This window comes from Cynocephalus volans, chromosome 3, assembly GCF_027409185.1.
Source record: "Cynocephalus volans isolate mCynVol1 chromosome 3, mCynVol1.pri, whole genome shotgun sequence".
Taxonomy (NCBI): domain Eukaryota; kingdom Metazoa; phylum Chordata; class Mammalia; order Dermoptera; family Cynocephalidae; genus Cynocephalus; species Cynocephalus volans.
Window position 1 is genome coordinate 24,535,886 of NC_084462.1, and position 16,258 is coordinate 24,552,143.

General features: G+C 43.1%; 1 pseudogene; it reads right to left on the reverse strand.

The window, feature by feature from the left end:
- LOC134372493 (NXPE family member 3-like) overlaps positions 1-16,258 on the reverse strand; it is a 33,420-nt pseudogene that overhangs the window by 1,449 nt on the left and 15,713 nt on the right.

Here is a 16,258-nt window from a genome sequence, read left to right on the forward strand (position 1 = left end):
AGCAAGTACTGTCAAGCCCTCCAGCATCCTTCCTTTACTGCTGACACTATATTTCTTTACCAGTTCAGCCTCTCACTGCCTCACATGTGGACTGTACAGCTGTGTTATGACTGGGCTATGCCCTCTCTTTTTTCAGTCCCATCGGTCTAACGAACTGAAAACTCTGCTTAAAAACATCCAGTGTATGGCTGGCCCGTGGCTCAGTTGGGAGAGTGTGGTGCTGATAACACCAAGTCAAGGGTTAAGATCCTCTTACCAGTCATCTTTTAAAAACAAACAAACAAACAAACAAAGAAAAACATCCAGTGTCTCCCAATTGTCACAACACAAACCCCTAAATCCTGGATTCTCTACAATTCTCTTCTTAAATTCCAACTCTGTTCCTCCAGTACCCCTCAGCAAGTCCTCAGTTCCAGACAAGCTTGTGCATATACCTGCTCTCCTGTAATGTGGAGATTATGCATAATCAAGTCACCCTGTTTCTCAGCCCTTCCCCTGCCCCAAAGCAGGCGTCCTGTCCTTTCACATCACTCTACTGAAACCCAGGCATTTTGCACCATTGACAGGATGTTTCCTGCCTTCTCACAGCCCTCTTACTCCTCTTGTTCTTTTCAGTGTCCTACTCCCTCCCCCATGGCTACTCACAGGGCACGGTGTCACACAGATATTCCCAGCACTGCCGGAATGTGGAGCCCCCCATCATGTGGACGATGTGGCCGTCCAAGATGCTGTCAGCAGTGGGAAGGAGTGGCAGGCGCAGGCCAGCGGAAGCCAGAGGGCTTTGGGGCTGGGATCCCAGGGTAGCGTGGCTGTTCAGGGGACAGAACTGTAAGCAAAACGATAAGCAGGTACAGAAGAGGCTAAAGCTGTGAGCGTGAAGTAAGTGCTGCCCTTTCTGCAAGCCCCAGTGCCACTTGCCCAGACTCTCTCTCCTCTCCCTGGCCATGATGATTGGAGAAACACACCGAGGGAGGACGTTGTCTGTCACATTCCTAAAGAAAAACCAACTGGCAGGAAGGGGAGCCCTTAATGGAAGTGTGTGAGGGGAGGAATCCTGAGCTAAGGCAAAGGCGGGAGTGGGGTGGGGGGGTGGGTGGATTCTTGGAGGAAAGAGGTTCTCAGAGTCAAGGGCTTTTGCGCCAGCATCAGGCTCCTGGGAGGTAGTGAGGGCTTAGAAGGAGGAGACAGGTTGGAAACAAGTTTAGGGATCCAGGTTCTTTGAATTTCCTTGTCACAGGGATTTCATCTCTGCAGAAAGCAGATTTGCTTTAAAATGTACCCAGGATTTTGGTTTTATTTAGGTGTGGTGAGGCCAACAGTTCAGGAGGAGATTCCCATTGAAGAAATAGTTTGTTACTTGTGTTCCCAAGGTGAAGGGGCACAGCATGTCACGCAGGCCACCCAGGGAAGCACGGGGGTCAGTCAGCAGGTGGACGGAGTGAGGGAAAAGCATGGGCTAAAGGATCTACTGTGGTTTTCACAGGAAGGAATGGGCAAGGCGGGTAAGTCACTGAGCAGGTTTAAGATGGGCTAATTTGAATAATTTGGGTGGGCTCTGGGCTATAGAGATGGTCTTCCGTTGTCTGGCATCCGGCCATGGGGTGATTTAGGGCTGGGAATGGTATACGGGGCTGCAGGAACCTGACAAAAGGAGGCGGTATGGTCTCAGAATTGAGTGGTTTGCATGTCAAAGGCATCCTCACAGGCATGCTGTTTACTATCTCTAGTGGTTAGCTGACCCTGACAGGGGCAGTCCCTCCCTGGATCCACAAGGCTCTAGGATAATAAAGCATCATAAAATTCAGAAAACAGGCTGGCCAAGGGCTTCGGTGCCCTGCCTGGGGGCCCGGGGCATGGAGCTGGAGACCAGACCACCCCTACAACCAGGCAAACCGCCAGTGCCAAGGAGCATACCAGAAACATCACCTCCGTGTGGATCGCCCACCACAGCCACCACAGTATCCACGGCTGCCACGTAAGTGGCTGGATGACACAACCACCACACAGATGGTCCACCAGCCACTGGAGTGCCCTGACACAAGGAGAGTCACCAGCAGAGACCAAAGAAAAGAAGAGGATGTCTCTCTCCACAAAGCCCATTCCAGAGTGACAGCAGAAGCATCTGCTCTATGATAACACTGGGGGACCTGAACACACCTCTCAGCATTGGACAGATCATCTAGGCAGCAAATCAACAGAGTAACCATTACTCTTTCAGAAGGAGAGAAGTAATCTAGGGTTATCAGTGGGGGGGGGGTGGGGAGAGATTGGACAAGGGGCATAGAGAATAAGTACAACTTGTAACAAAATACATACTAGTAATATTGATTTGATCAATGTATGTCAATTGAATCCCCAGAATATGTATAATCAATTATGATTCAATAAAAACAAAGAAAGAAAACAGGCTGGCCGGTTAGAATACAGTGCTGATAACACCAAGTCAAGAGTTCGGATTCCCGTACTGGCCAGCCGCCAAATAAAACACAGAAAATACAAAACACAATTAGTGCACGAAGATGTTTGGAGCCTTTTATAAGAAGAATTAACTCTCCTCCTGGTCTCACAAGCCCCACCTGGCAGATCCCCGCTTCCATTCTCCCCGAAATGGCGGAATCTGACGTCAGTTCTCTGCACCAAGCGTCAGCCTTCGGCCCAGCTGGACGCTCCGCCCTCCCTGAGACTCGCGCTTCCCCTGGCTTCCGGGACGCCTCAGTGTCCTGGTGGCTCCTTTCCTGACTCCTCCCCTTCTCCTCAGCCTCTCTCGGTTGGAGTGTGCGCTTCAGTCCTTGCTCCTCTTTTCTAATTACGCTCTCAGCCTCCTGATTTAGTCTCAGCCTAGACTTCTCAGCCCAGCTCCAGGTTTGTGGACCTAACTGTGCACTCAGCACCTCTGCTCCGTGTCTCATGCACACGAGCGGACCTGGACTCCCAGTCTCCACCCTCGCCTGCCTCACACGTGGCTTTCACCATTTCAGCTGATGGCACCAACTCCTTCCAACGTCCTTCCAGGGGAGCAGGCTCAAACCCATCTGTGATTTTCTTTTTTTTTTTTTTTCGGCACATTCCACATTCTCTCTCTGAGGAAATCCTCTGGGCGCTGCCTTCAGAATATGTCCAGAAATGAATCCCTTTACTGCGACCTTTACTACTATAACCTAAGTCCAGGGCCTGATCACCAAGAGCCTCCTACCTTTCAGTCTCCCTGTTCCTCCCTTAGCCTTCTGCAGTCCATCCTCATTTTTTCCCCATTTTAAAAATTGTGGTAAAATACCCATACATAAAATGTATCATCTTAACCGTTTTTAAGGGTACAGTTCCTGGTATTGAGCACATTCGCAGTGCTCAGCAACCATCACCACCACCTGTCTCCAGAATTCTCCTCATCTTGCAAAACTGAAACTGTGCCCATTAAAAACTAAATCTTCATCCCTCCCTCGCCCCAGCCCCTGGCAACCACCACTCTACTTTCCGTCTTTGTGATTTTGACTACTCCAGATACCTTATATAAGTACAACCATACAGGACAGATGACTCTAACTACAGAAGTCTGAGAGGCCCTTTTGAAATGTAACTCATACTATGGCTCTCCTCTGCTCAAAACCTGCAATGACTCCCCTGTCACTTAGAGCAAAAACCGACATACAGAGCCCTTGCTGGTCACGCTGTGCCCTCCTCTTAACCTTCCTGGTCTTTTCATCTACCGTTTTCATCTACCATTTGGCTTCCCTGCTGCTCCTCAGATGCACCAGGCCTGCTCCTGCATCCTCTCCACCCGGAATGCTCTTCCCCCAAGTATCTCCTTGGCCAACTCTCTCACCTCCTTGCTCTCATCTCATTCCTCAAATGTTGTCTTCTTAATAACATCTACCCCAATTCCCTATTGAACATTGCAACTTGCCCCCACCACACTCACTCCTAATCTTCCCTCCTCTATATTTTAAAATTTCCATGTCACATATTTCTCTCTAACATCATGCATAATTTACTTATTGTTATGTGCATTGCTTACTGTCCCTTCCTCCTGTCACATGTAACTGAACAAGAGCAGGTTCTTCAACTGTTTGTTCAATGCTCTATAGAGCAGGGACACACAGCAGGTGCTCACTATGCATTTGCTGAATGTCAGAAGGGACTAATTGAAGAGGTTGTGTCTTAGGAGGAGTGGGGCATTTGCTTTCTGGCTGGGAGCAATGTGGGTGGGGGGGCAGTTAGAGAAGATTCTTGAAATTTGGAGAGATCCAAAAGTGTGGTGTGCTCTGAGAGTATCAAGTCACCAGTGCACCATGGAGGTGACAGAATTCAGGGGGCAGGTGCAGGACGATCCCAGGGACCCTGGATCCAGGTGGAGGCATCTGTTCCCGCAGCAGGGCCCAAGATCACACAGGTTTGAACAATGAGCACTTTGGGGAGACCATTGTGGACAGAGGACTAAGGAAGGATTCCTGATGGTCAAGGTGGGCTCCTTTGCAGGAGCCTAGGTGAGGGGAAACCTCCTTACCTGTGCAGCTTCAGAGGTCCTGGGAATTGGATTAAAGTTGATGTAAAGAAAACACCTGACCTTGGGATCTCAAATCCTGTCCACTACACGTTCACCACACATGCAATTATCTTTAACATCCGTCGCCTATCAGCAGACTGTTACAGCATCTGGCACAGCGTAGGGAGGGGCTCGACAGCAACAGATGCCCGAGGCAGGATCATAAAAGCTAACAGAGCCATGTTCCTGTTCTAAGCCCTTCACATACATTAACTTAATTGTCCTTACCACAGCTCTATGAGGTAGGTACTATTATTATCCCCTTTTACAAATGAGAAAACTGAGGTGCAGAGAGGTTAAGTAACTTAAGTAATCAGAGATGACATTAATCGTAATTGGCAAATAGTAACTGGTGGAGCAGGGATTCTAACCCAGGCACTTTCACTCCAGAGACGCTGGCCTTTACTTCCACGTGACATCCCGAGGCGACTCCTGCTTCCAGTCATAGGTTTATTTCCAATTGACTAATGCAAAAGCGACACGTGATTCTTCCTTTCTGACCAAAAAGAGCAATACAAATTGGTCTGAAAAGACCGGGGTTTGCTAGTGTTAAATTCTCTGGCTGGAGAGTGAATGCTACCAGGAATTCCCCAGACACGGGAAAGCTCCAGAGGTGGGCGTCTGGTGCGAGAAGGCACCATGGGCATCTCCAGCTCAGCTCACTTCTGCGCTTCTGAGCTCCCCCGGTCACAGCGGGCCGCTGCTAACTTTTACGCTCATTAGAGCTCCCTTCTGCGGGGCCTCGGAGCAGCAGCCAGCTCAATGGCCAAACTCGCACCTGAGCTTCCAGGCTGTAGTGTTCCCTTCTCCCTCCGTGGGGTCACATCCAATTCTCTTCTCCCTGCTGTTGTTTTCTAAATCTACATCCCTCCTTGCAGCGGCCGTCAGAAGGGTGGAGAGGACTGGGACTCTTCCCTTTTTCCATAGGTCTGTGGTTCTCTTTCTAGCATCAGCTAAATTCTCACGTGTCCTGACCATCATAGGCCAGGTTGGGTGCCCTTTCTCTGTGTCCTCAAACCACTCAGGACATACTATGCTTAAGCTCTCATCACACTATATATTTTAAAGTCATGTGCCTCTTCACTGACAACTTGTAGAGAGCAGGGGTGCCAACTGTTTTCCATCAGTAGTCAGTCAGCACTTGGTGTGAGAGCTGGCATATAGTAGGTGCTCAGCAAACATGTTTAATAGAAGTGAGATGAATGACAAGGGAAGCAGTTTAGGCAGAATAATAACAGTGACCAGGATTCAGGCACCCCAGATGAGGCTGGGTTTCTTACCACGCCATCAGGGCCTCTTTATGGGGTGTAGTCACATGCCAGTAATGTCCAGCTGAATGTCCTAGCAGTGAGTCACAGGGCAAGGTAGAGGGCCGAGCACAGAACCAGAGCTCACCCGAATCTTCCTCCTTGTAGTGACAGGTGAATTCTTCCCCCCCCCTGTCAACAGGGCGTTCACATTGCAAGTCACATTTTCTTCATATCCTGGGGGTCCTCGGAAATAACCTATGAAATCCACTGTGGCCCAACAGTCTCTCCAGATTTTCTGCAGAACCCCCACTGCCTAGCTGGAGTGGATCAGCCTCACTTGCACCTGGGCCTTGCTCCCCAGCCCAGAGCAGGGGGAAGGACAACAGGTATGTGCCATTCTCCAGATCCTGTACATCCCTAGGGACCCCTGCCTTTAAGTCTGGACCCAAGAGCTGTGCCCAAAACAGATCCCCACCATGGGTCTTGTGCCTGCCTCGGTGGTCCCTGGCCACAAGGACAGCCTCTAGGTAGCCTCCTAAGGTATAGCTGCCCTGGGCAGGATCCCCCAGGTGGCAGGTATATTAGGCCTCACGGCTAGTTTAACATCAGCACATGCAGGTTAAGCAACTTTCCCCCTTCTCCCCCTCCCGTTTCTGTTTTCTGCTCTGGGAACTGAGATCCCTCTCCTCAGAAGGGGTAATATCCCTCTCCTGGGAAGGGGTAAACATTACTGTTATCATCCAAGGAATGTCTTGTGGTCTGTGTTTAGCAGGCTTCAGGCTGGAATGCTTCGTACTGAGATAGTGGCTAATCAAGAGACTATGCCTTAAGCAACCAGATGTTATCAGACCACAAGGGCTGTGTCACCTTGCACACCACTGATTTCAAAATTCCCCACTACTCTGTCAGAACCCTCCCTAAGAGTCTTATAAACCTCCTGCTTTCCTTGGTTTGGGAGAACTGATCTGGTTCAGTTTCCCCTCCACGTTAGTGGAATAAACCTTTTGGCTAAAATGGCTCCAGGACTGGGTGTCTCTCTTTTCTCTGTGTCGCCGAACCTCACAATGTGGAAGTCTGGGGACTTGTGGAGGCAAGAACGTTCCCCTCATTTCCCGGGGCTAGAGCCAGTAGAGAAGATGGGTCAGGTTGGGAAGCTCCTGGGGAGGTGAGCCAGAGGACTTGTGTGCAGGGCTGGGCCCTGGAGGCTGAGGGATGGGATTGTCAGGCCAGGAAACCCTGAAGTACCCGACCTTTCGGTAGAGAAAGAGCAACCTGTCAGTGGTTTGTGTTTCTTCATCTTCCGAGAAGGAGATTTGAATTTGTCAAACTGAATCCTCCTCTGCCTGGTGAGTCTCAGGCAGGCGTCCTGCCTGCCACATGCCCCCTCTGACCAAAGCCTGATGCCTGAGCCACCAGCCCACACATCTGCACATATCATAGCATATTTAAAGCCATATGTCTGTGGGTTTTGCTAAATCCCACAGAGAATAAAGAGCGTCTCTGTCTCCTGGTCCTCATTAGCTTTTACCCTATGACCTGCACACACTCCTACTGCCACCAGAGGGGAGTCTAGGCTCAGCTCAACCCCCGAGTCCCTGGCTGTCCCCACTCCTGATAAGTCCTTCTCCCTCAAGACTCCAACACCTGGAGTAAATCCCCCTTCCTCTCCTATTTCCTCTTTCCCCACCCCTGTCTCCACCATCTCCACCCTAGACTTAGAAAAAGGATTTTCTTTACATATAGAAGAAGGAGCCCTTCCTCAGGGAGCAGACAACAAAATCGGGCACACGGTGATCCCAGGGATTTGCACAATAGCGGAAAGGAGAGAGATGCAAGAGAAGACGGACAAGCCCTGAAGGGAAAAGCCGCATAAATGCACAGGTAAAAGGGAAAGGTGGGAAATGAGTGAGCGAGCCCCCAACCAAAATCCAAGTCTCAGGAAAGAACAAGCCAAAGTTGGCTTGCCGCATGAGAAACATATCCATATGGGTATGGGTACATCAGCCCATCAGGGTCTCCCTGTATGGGACTTTCTCTGACTGCACCTTAATGTCAAGGATCTTGACCCCGTGTTCGACCTTTCCTCATAGCACAGATATCAGGTAACATATATGCAGTCCTGGCCATCTGATACTCCCACCAGGGCCAGGGCAAAGAGAGTGCCCAGGTGGCTCTCTCTATATGTATCTCCTGGATGAAATCAACATAAGCAGGAAGAAAGACTTGGTCGGCACAGCAGGAAGGGCGACCTTCACCCTGGCCGCTTGACCTGTCCCAGAGGCACTAAATTAAGTTCCTGGAGGTCTTAATTATCTTCTCTGTTTCATCTCCTATGAGTTGTTGGCAGAGTTTGTGAGCAAGATATTTTAGGGATGTGTAAATTTCCCTCTACTTTGAAATCAATAAAAAATGCATCCATTCAATCTCTCCCTCAATAAAGAATGAGCACTTTATTATAGGTGCTGGTGTTAAAATGATAAAGGACAGCCCCTGCACCTTAGTTAGTCCAAGTCACCGAGAACTGTAATAAGTGCTGGGGTACGTAAGGGGCCCCTGCCCATACTGGGACGGGGGAGCCGGCAGCAGGGGAAAAGATATGAGATGCTTGAGCTGAGTCGTGAAGGAAAAGTGCAGGTGAGAAAGGCGGAGCAATTATGAAAGAGAGAGCAGAATGTACGAAGATGGAAAGGAGAGGGGGCATGTCATTCATTCCAATACAACTCTTAGGAGAAAATAAGGCAAACTCTTCACAACCTTGGATTTGGCACTGACTTCTTGGATATGACACCAAAGGCACAGGAAACAAAATAAAAAATAGACAAATTGAACTTCATGAAAAATTTTAAAGTTTGGGTATCAAGAGAGGCTATTAACAGAGTAAAAAGGCAACCCATAGAATGGGAGATAGTGTTTGTAAATAATTTCTCCGATAAGGGATTGAGATCCAGAATATATAGAGAACTCCTGAAACTCAACAAGAAAAAAATGAACAACTGGATTCAAAAATAGGCAAAGGACTTGAATACACTTCAAGGAAGATACAGAACTGGCCAGTAAGCATACAAAAAGATACTAAACATCACTAACCATTAGAGAAACACAAATCAAAATTGCAAGAAATACCACATCACCATCAGAAAATAGCAAGTGTTGCTGAGGATGTGAAGAAATTGGAACACATGTGCACTGTTGGTGAGAATGTAGAATGGCACAGCAGCTGTGAAAAACTAGGGTGGTTCCTCAAAATATTAAAAGTAGAACTACTATATGATAGAGTAATTCTATTTCTGGGTATATACCCCTCAAAATTGAAAACAGCATCTCAACGAGATATTTACACACCTGTGTTCATAGCAGCATTAGTCACAATAGCTAAAACATGGAAGCAACCCAAGTGTCCATTGATGGATGAATGGACAACCAAAATGTGGTATATACATATGATAGAATATTATTTAGCCTTAAAAAGGAAGGCAGTTCTGGCATATTCTACAACATGGACGAACCTTGACGACACTATGCTAAGTGAAATAAACCAGACACAAAAGGACAAATATTGTATGATTCCACTTACAGAGGCAGTTATAGTAGTCAAAATCATAAGAGACAGAAAGTAGAAAGGTGGTTGCCAGAGGCTGAGCGGTGAAGGGAATGAAGAGTTACTTAGCAACTAAAGAGTCTCAGTTGTACACGATGAAAAGAGCTATGGGGGTGGATGGGGGTGATGGCTGCACATTATGGATGTACTTAATGTCACTGAGCTGTACACTTAAAAATGGTTAAGATGGCAAATTTTATGTTATATGTATTTTACCACAATTTAAAAATATATATAAAAAAATAAGAAATAAAGAAATAAAAGATTCTCATTTACACCAGAACTAGTCACAGGAACCATAACTCATCCCAGGTTAGACACTGAAACTTTTGACTTAACATCCAAATAAGATGCTGTGGAGGCAACTCAATTTGAAGCCCATTGTTATCTGGTTTAGCACAAGTGATTTGTCCTTTGTAAATACACAGGTTTATGTCTTTGAGTTATCTTTTGCTTTGTTTCTTTATTCATTCCTGGTAAAACTCCTTTTTGAAGTACTACAACGTTCTTTCTCAGCAGAACCAAGGGGAAAAGGAAACGTCTACATGTGCAGCAAGGTAGAGAGGAGGAAAGGGGTGTCCCTGGAGACAAGGTATGGAGGTTACAGTGCCTCTCTCAGTTATGAGAAGTGGAAAGGAGCCAGCTGAGCTGAAGCAGAAATATAACAACTTGGAGAAAGAGAAGGCTTGGAAAGCATAGATTTCTATCTTCTCCTCAAACTGTTTTGGACACCCTTAAAGCCACCCCTACTTGTTACAATTTGCTCGCTCTCTTTCTATGAACTTGTCCCACCACGACACTTCTGCTCCTGGATTAGAAGCTGGAAAATAGAGTGAGGAAATGGAGGTTTTTTCTCAGCCTCCTTCTCCCAGATGCAGGTAACTGGTTCAAGCTCTATGGGAGGATCGAGATGAGTGGAAAGAGGAATACTCACCCAAACTGCAATGACCAACCCTAGAACCACAATCTTGTGCCACGTGAACGGGGTGATGAAGAGTTTTGTGGACGCCTGGGCTTGTGTATTAGACATCTGGCACGTGACTGAGATCCTGGGTAGAGAGTTTCAAAAATCCAAGAATTAATAAGGAACTATCAACATAGAATTTGTATATTGATAATGACAGTCTCTGAAATTTCCAGATGCATGATTAAATAATTAAAAGCTATACTCAGCAATGTGACCCATGCTCTCACCAAAGAACATCCAGCTCGTGAGCCAACCACTCACAGGCTCTAATGATTGATCCTGCAGATTTCTAAGCCCCTAAAGACTTCTGTCTTGACGTCTAGCCTTTGACATCATCAGCCTTTCCAAAAGAGGTAGGTTCCCTTTCAACAGGACATGGAGTTTGGCCAAAGACATTAGTTGCTTGGCACTTTTGTCTTCCTCCCGACTCCAAGGAGCAAGAGCTTTAACAAGTGAAGAGAAAGGGAGAAAAACCACCAAGTCCTCCAGAATACTAGGTTCTCCTCCCAGATCTATTCCCAAGGACTGTGAGTCTCAGGAAAAACCACTTGCAACAACTCCACGCAACAGCTTGCTTCAGCTTCGACATCTCTCCGTTTACAACCTCTTCCATGCTCTCTTCTTCTGCCCTTCTAGGTTCTCTTCTTCTCTTCCAACCCCTCCACATTTGTGTGAGCCATCATATCATTTTCCCCAAGACGAGCAACGGGACCTTACTTTCTAACTTGTTGCTTCTTTGTGAGTTAATATTCATTGAACATGCTTTGTTGTTGTTGTTATTGCTGTTGTGTTGCTGGCTGGTTCAGGGATCAAACCCCAGACATGGTTCCTATTTATGGTTCAATGTGAATATGCAAGGGGAGTGTTAGAAAGGTAACAATCTAGTGGAGTGGAGTTAGATTACTCCCTCACCTGTGGATGCCACCGCAGAATGTCCCACAGGTGGATGAACACCTAGGCCTCAAAGGACTCCATCAGTCATTGGAAGCCAAAGGTGTGTCAATTGTCTCTGATTTGAAAATCAATTATGAAGGAGGTGTTCCCAGAAGAAAAACTCAAAATAAATGGAGGAAAAGGTCTCTCGAAAGTTTGGACTAGAAAAACACTTTTTTACAGGGAGAGGGTAAACCAGCACCCAGGTGCCAGAGAAATAAAACCATGACCATCGTAAGGATTCTAGAAGCAGAATGTGACTGTTGATCAGAGGATGGGATGTAGTTATCTTGGAAGGCAGATCTGGGCTCAGAGAAGCTCTTCACTGCCTTTACCAGAATTCTGGTATCAAAGAGCTTAATCTTTAGGAGCCTTTGTGTTTGATCTAGTTCTGGAATCTGTTTATTTTTTTCCACAATAAGCAATCTCCAACACTGGGATCAGAACTACCGGGATCAAACTACATTTAGAATAAACAGGAAATGAATGCAAAAAAAGTAGAAGGAACAAAATAATATAGATAAGAGCAAAAATAATGGAATAGAAAACAAACACACAATAGAGAGAAATGAGTAGGATAATTTGGTGTTTTGCAAAGACTAATAAAACTATAAACATCAGGTGAGATTAATGAAGGATAACCAATGGCAAGTATGAAAAAGGGTACATGTGACATATCTTACAGATACTAAGACATAGTAAGAGAATATTATAAATAACTTTATGCCAATTAATTTGAAAATTTAGATAAAATGGACAAATTTCTGGAAGAAGCCTTCCCAAAATGAACACAAGAAAGAAAAAATCTAAAATGTTCTATGTCTATTAAATAAATTGAATCTGTAATTTAAAAATTTCTACCAATGAAAACACTGGACACAGATTGTTTACCATGTAACTATTCCAAACATTTTATGGAAACTTTATACAGAGTACTAAAATTCTGCCACAGAATAGAAAACAAGGAACTACTCCCAACTAATTTGAAATCTTCATGACCTTAATTCCAAAACGAAAGCAGGACATCACAAGAAAGGAAAATTATAGGTCAACTTCTCTCATACACACAGTTGCAAACTGACTAAACAAATTAGTGACTAACTTTGAGTGAAAGAAACCAGATATTTTAAAAGTACCTGGTCTAAAGTATTAAAAGTCCAGGACAGGAGACTTACAGTGCTGGGAAGTTGTCACTCTCATCCTCACAACAAGAAAAAAGCTGGACAGACTGAAAATCCACAATTTTCATAGATCCATTAGATAATTGAATTTTAGAGTTATCAGATAAAGAATTTAAAATAACTGTAATTAATATACTAAGGGCTACAATGGAAAAAAATGGACAACATTTAAGAACAGATGGGTGATCTAAACATAGAGATGGAAACTCTAAGAAAGAGTCAAAAGGGAGTGTTAGATGTCAAAAACACTGTAATGGAAATGAAGGCTGCATCTGATGGATTCATGATTAGACTGGGCACTGCTGAGAAAACAATCCGTGAGTCTGAAGAAATGTTAATAGAAACTCCCCAGATGAAAATGCAAAGAGAAAAAACAGTAAGTAAAAAAGGAACAGAACATCTAAGAACTGTATGACAGTTATAAAAGATGTAACATACATGTAATTATAATACCAGAAAGAGAAGAACAAGAGAAAGGAGAAGAAATATTTGATGTAATAATGGCTGAGCATTTCCCAAAACTAATGACATGCATCAAACTACAGATCCAGAAAGCTCAGAGAACATTAAACCAGATGAATGCCAAAAAACCAATCTACAACTAGGTATATTATATTCATATTTTAGAAAGTCAACGACAAATAGAAAATCTTAAAAGCTAGAGAAAGCAAACACTATAGAAGAACAAGAGTCAGGATTACACCATCTTCTCTTCAGAAACCATTGCAAGTAAGAAGAGAGTGCAATGAGATATTTGAAGTAATAAAATAAAATCCCACCCACCCAGAATTCGATATTCAGCAAAATTACACTTCAAAAGTGAAGGAGAAATAGACTTTCTCAGACAAAAAAAAAAAAAAAAACTCAGGCAAACTGGGGCCACAAAACTTGTGTTGCTGGGAATATTGAAAGAACTTCTTCAGAGAAAAGAAAAATGACATCAATCAGAAATCCTAAGTTCTATATAAAGAAATGAACAGCATTAGAGAAGAAATAAATGAAGGTAAAATCAAATCTTTTATTTTCTGACTTTTAATTGATATAATTGGTAACTGTTCAAAATAAAACAGCAAAAAATGTATTGGATAATTATAGCTTGTGGATAAGTAAAATGAATGACAGCAATGTTACAAGGGATGAGAGGGAGGAATTGGGTATACTCTGCTATAAGCTAACTGTGATACTCCAGAAAGTGGAATTAGATTAGTTGTAAATGTATATTGCAAAGTCCAGGGAAACTGCTAAAATTTTTTAAAAGAAGCATAAATAATAAGCAAGAGATAGGAGAAAATGTAAATATATAAAATATTCAATTAGAACAAGAAGGCAGAAAATGGGGAAGATAAAGAAAAGAACAAAAGAATAAATGCAATGAATAGAAAACAGTTACAAGCACAGTAGATATTAATAATTCTATCCATAATCACTTTAAATGTGAATGGTCTAAATACATCAATTAAAAGACAGAGATTGAAAAATAGGATTGAACTATGTGTTTTCTACAAGAAATTCCTGTTAAATATTTAGACACAGATAGATTAAAAGTACAGGATGAAGTAAGATAGACCATGTTAAGTTAATATCCATCCTTCTTGAATAATTCAAAAAAATAGAAGGGAGCACTTCTTAATTCATTCTATGAGGTCAGCATTACCCCAATACTGAAACTAGATAATGACATTACACAAAAAGAGAAAATTACAGACCAATATTTCTTATATTGATGCAAAAATCCTCAATGACATACTAGCACACCAAATCCAACAGCATATGAGTAGGATTATATACCACAACAGAGAGAGATTTATCCCAAGAATGCAAGGGTGATTTAACAAGAAGATCAATCAATATAACACACTACATTAATAGAACAAAGGAAGAAAACCATATAATCATCTCAATTTATACAGAAAAAGCATCTGACAAAATCCAACACCCTTTCATGATTAAACACACACACACACACACACACACACACACACACACACAATCAACTTGATAAGGAACATCTATAAGATACCTATAGCTGACATCATACTGAACCGTGAATATCTAGATTCTTCCCCCTAAGACCAAGAATAAGGCAAGATGTCCTCTCTCACCTCTCCTACTCAGTCTTCAACTGAATGTCCTGGCCAAGGCAAGAAGATAAGAAAAGGAAATTAAAGATATAAAGACTGAGAAGAAACGAATGAAACTGTTATTGTTGCCAGATGACATAATTATCTATAAAGAAAATCCCAAGAATCAGAAAACAAAAAATAAACACTTCCTGGACCTAATTAGCAAGTACATCAAGTTTGCAGGATATAAGATTAATACACGAAAATAAATTGCTTTCCTATATACCAGTAATGGATAATTGGAATTTGAAATTAAAAACACAATACCATTTATGTTAGCACCAAAAAAGGGACAAATACATGGATATAAATCTAACAAAATAGGTACAGGACCTATATGAGACAAACTACAAATTGTGATGAAAGAAACTGAAGATGTAAATAAATGAAAAGATATTCCATCTTCAGGGATAGTGTGACTTAATATTAAGATATCAGTTCTCCCCAATTTGATCTATTGATTTGATGCAATCCCAATCAAATCCCAGCAAGTTATTTTGTGAACATCTACAACCTGCTTCTAAAGCTATATGAAAAGGCAAAAGACTCAAAATAGCCAACACAATACTGAAGAAGAACAAAGTCAGAGAACTGACACTACCTGACTTACGACTTACTATAAAGCTGCAGTAATCAAGACAGTGTGGTATTGACGAAAGGATAGACAAACAGATCAATGAAACAAAATAGAGAATAAAGAAAAAATGGGACAGAAGGGACAGAAAAAGACCCAGAGAAATATAATTAACTAATCGTTGACAAAGGAGCAAGGCAATTCAGTGGAGAAAAGATACTCTTTTCAATAGATAGTATTGGAGCAACTGGACACACACATGCAAACAATGAACCTAGACACAGGCTTTACATCTTTCATAATAATTGACTCAAAATAGTCCACAGACTCAAATGTCAGATGCAAAACCATAAAACTTCTAGACGATAACATAGAAGAAAATCTATATGACCTTGGGTTTGGTCATATACTGCTGACAAATAAGCATATTTAAAATTGCTCAACATCATATTTAATAGGGGTATTGCAAATTAAAACAACTATGAGATATCACTACTCATCTGTTCGAATGGCTGAGATCAAAAACACTGACAAAACCAAATTCTGGTGAGGTTGTGGAGCAACAGGAACCCACATCATTGTTGGTGAGAATGTGAAATGATACAGCCAGGTTTGGAAGATCATTTAGCAGTCATTAAGACAGTGTGGTACTGGAGCAAGGGTAGACGGGTTTACACAATGAAATAGAGAATCCAGAAGCAGACACACCCATATCAGGCCACTTGATTTATGACAAACATGTCACTACAGAGAATTAAGGAGACTTTCAATAAAGAGTGCCAATACAATTACATATCCATATAAAAGATGATGCTATTGTCTGCCCGGAACCATATACAAAAATAATTCCAAATGGACGGTAAATCTAAAGTGTGAAAGTTAAAACAAAAAAGCTTCTAGGGGATAGCCTAGGAAAATACTTTCATGACTGTTGGCAGATGTGAAAATTTCTTAAACAGGACACAAATAGCACAAACCATTAAGGAAGAGATTGATAAACTGAACTGCGTTAAAATTTGAAACTTTTGTTCATCAAAACACTCTATAACAGCATGAAAAATTTAGTCACTGTGGGAGAGCACATGTGGAATT